We start from the raw sequence: 4,011 nt of genomic DNA on the forward strand, positions 1-4,011 counted from the left end.
ATGGACAACAGAAATCAGTACATTTCAGAAAACAGTATGCTTATAAATAGTTCATCAAGGTGCTTTGGGTAGCAAAATAAAGCTAAACTGGTATATCTAATTCATCCGCAGAGCTTAGTATATTTCAATATGCACAACCTTTTCAACTCTTATAATTATTTTTTAAAATTTATATCACCATGTCTCATTCAAGGGAGAACTAGAGATATGACCAGATGTATATCTGTTGAATATAAAATATGTACATGTATTCTGTGTTTTTTTTAGTAATTTGTTTGTTTGTTGTGACAGCAACTGTTATGGCAGCTTTTGGCAAAGGTTGAAGTTTCTCAAATGTAAGTCAAACTCCAAGGTCAAGGTCAAAGGGTCTAAATTGTTGGTATCAAAGGGAAAGTCTTGTCACAAGGAATACACATGTGAAAAAAGGGAGAAATCCCTAGAACTTCCTCACCTGTTCAAAAGTTATTGCCAAGGTTAAATTGGATTCAACTCTAAGGTCTAGGTCAGAAATAATTAAACCTGTTGAAAGTTCACAATGATTACACATGTAAGAGCATGAAAGTCCTAGCACCACCTGTTCAAAACTTACGCCAAGTTCAAGGTATTTTTCTTGTAAAATTGGGTCAAACTCCAAGGTCAAGAGATCAAGAGGTCAAAATTGGTGGTACCCATTAAAAGGTTTTGCCAAAAGAAATTTACCTATGAAATATTGAAGCCATGTGTATAGCCCAATCCACATAAAAAAATATGGGCAAGGTTAAAGTTTCCGTGGACAGACAAAAATACATAAACATAGGAAACAAAATATGTATAAATAGTCAATTGAAAAAATTTTCTACTATTATGGAGTCATAAGATCAATTGTCATTTCAGGTACAGGGAGTCAGTGGCTAGGGAGATCAGACCCCCCCCCCCCTGGAATTAGCAGTTATTTAAATAAGACTATATATGTACTGTAGAGAATAAAAATGACTTTGGACATCCTCCCCCTTAGAAAACAGGGACTCCACCATCATTGTTTTTATTATTATTTTTTATTTCCATCTCAGGAAATCTTGGGCTGATTTTTTTGACTGAGGTGTGACCCCCCCCCCCCTTTCTGAAAAAAAAAATTCTGGATCTGCGTCTGTTATATACTGAATGTCCGCAACGGGAGATAACTTGACAATGTGAAATTTGTCGACTGTGGCATGCGATGATCTTTGACCATGTTGACCCTTTTTGAACTTCAACCTAACCATTTGCATTTATCTATTTTTATGCAATCTATACTAAATCTTGTACTTACCGAATGTCATAGGTCGTGACAACGAATTCATGAAATATAATCCATATAATCCAATTAAAACACAAATGATTTTAACTGACCATACTGCATCGTCAGCATACATGTGCTAAATAATCTCATTCGACAAACCTTTGCTGATTCCGTTGCCAGTATGAATTGGCCGAGGTGTGCCGAGAGGTGATATCTATAAATATGATAATGGGTGACGCAAACCCAATGTGAATGTAGAAAATAAAACTGTTTAGTACAAGAACAAATTTCAAACTATCATAATAAACTAACCTTTGTTTTTTTTAAAAATGTGAGAGTGAGAGAGAGAGTGTGTGCGTGTGTGTGTGTGTGGGGGGGGGGGGGGAGATAGGCATTGACAAATTAATCGGGTTGTATTTTCAATGGGTTTTTTTCCCGACCAAATACTAAAATCAGTTTGCACATTTTGATAAATTCATCAAAAACGCTTTGTACTAAAATAATATTTTATGTCGTTGAGAAAGTAAATTTAAAAAGTTCCAAATTATAGGAAAATTATTTATTTGAATCTAATTAAGTAATTTACTTCAATCATTAATTAAATTCTGTTATTTCAGACTGGTTATGAATTAAGTATTTTAAAATACATATGTGAGGCTCAGAGTTGATATGGTCATCTGAAAATTTTATGTTCAATTTGACGAATACATGTACGGTGATAATTATAGAATTATTTTGACTTCTTCCTTGGAAAGTCCAATATGAATGAGTGTATATTTAGAGGCAAACACCATAGTGCGGGTATTACTGTCTCATGACAGCATCTAGTTTTAAATTGAAATACAAACATTTATTTTAAAAAATAGCGTGATATATGGATTTATGTATTTAAAATCATTTAAAATCATTATAATTTTTTTTTTGTTTTACAGAGCTACCCAGAATGGCACCTGTGATGACTATCATACTAGTTGCTCTTGCAGTTCTGAAGAATTTGATGGATTTTTAACCATGTTTTCACTCTCATAAACCTTCTGACGTAACATGAACACTGCTATGTATTCTGATTTTACAATGTCTCCTTTATGTTCTTTTGTTGAATTAAGTGCACGCTTTGTTATTTGTAAATTTCCTTGTTTTATGTAATAAAGTTATTTTCCAAGACGGATAAAATCAAATTATTTTAAACCATGAACAGTTCCTAAAGAACAGTCTTTACAAGTGCAAATCTGATTCATCTGGATTTATGAATATTGAAAACGCTTAAGTGTATTACTATATCGATTGTTGGTATAATATCCATATCAAGGTATAAAAAAGTTCAGCATTAAAATGTGAAAGAAACAGACCATTAAATGAAAATGTTAAGTATAATATAAAATTATTGATCTCATAAAATCCGTATGGAGTATAAACAATGACATGGGCAAACACATAACCCTGTTACACCAGATGTGGGATCAGGTGCCTGTTAGGAGTAAGCAGCCTCTGTCGACCAGTCACATTCACCGTGACCTTTCTATATTTTTAAGGAGGTTCGATCCTGAGCTTTCGAGCAGATTAGGGTAGGAACATTGATTTCTAAAATTCTGTATCATTTTTGGACTGTACAATACCAATTGAAATATATATACATTGAAAAAGCAATTAAATTCCATTAATTTCCATTCAAGTAGGATTAAGTTTGGAACTATGTTTTGTGGCGAAAGGTTTTTTTTCTTCAGAAAAATTTCATTTTTTTCCTTTTGAACTTATTACTTACTGTTGATTTTCAATTCTTATTTGTCCATTCTGGTTGCACTCAATGATGTTTTTGCAGTGAAGTGTGTTAAACTGGTTCTGAAATATCTATTAAAATATTTATAATTAATTCTTTCAACGAGTTTTGACAACTAAAGTAAATATATATTCTGAAAGTCCAGGAAAAAATTGAGCCAATTTTAACAATACATATACACTTTTTAAGTAATATCGAAAAGATTACAGCATATACCATCACTTTTGATGTTCTTTCCTGAATATATAACTTTGACCTATCTGCTTAAATTCAGCAAATTAAATTTTAAGACTTTAAAATAATTTTCTTGCTTACTACATTTATAATTCCAGAAAAATCCAATTTTGTGAGTGCAAAAAGGTAAAAAATTGATTTTGTTTGGCTGTTTCAGCCATATTTCGGCGGTCAAGTAATTAATTATACGAAGAATTGATTATACGAAGCAATTTTAAGCTTTTTCTTTGTCATAATTTTAGACTTATGTTAGTTTATTTTGTTCCATGCTTCATTTGGATAAAAATATTTGAGGGATAACGTAGAAGATGTATTTTTTGATTAACACATAATTTCAGTGCAAAAAGGTCATATGTAATGTACTGTAGCGCCAAAAGAAGCATATTGACACCCATTTTTTGATTTGACTTTTAATTAAGCCCTGTGTGTTGAAACTAAAAATATACTTGAGGAAAAAAGTTTAAGACAGGAGCCAACCTCTTTAGATAGGTGAACACAGAGTAATTAGTAGTCAAGTTGATATAAAGCAATGACCTTAAAATTGATAGGAAATATGCCTATCAAATATGACCCAATGATAGATTCGTTGTCAAACAATGTCATTTTCTTGAAGGAAAAACCATTGAATGACCACAGAATTTGTAAAATGCCAATTTAAAATAATAAATACTGGTTAAAAAGGAAAATATTTTGGAAGAGTTTTTGTATGATGGTTTGGTTGGTCATTAACGTCTTTAGCTAG

Source organism: Saccostrea cucullata, unplaced genomic scaffold, assembly GCF_032062105.1.
Source record: "Saccostrea cucullata isolate Sc308-1 unplaced genomic scaffold, CSIRO_AGI_Scuc_v1 ctg10078, whole genome shotgun sequence".
Lineage (NCBI taxonomy): Eukaryota > Metazoa > Mollusca > Bivalvia > Ostreida > Ostreidae > Saccostrea > Saccostrea cuccullata.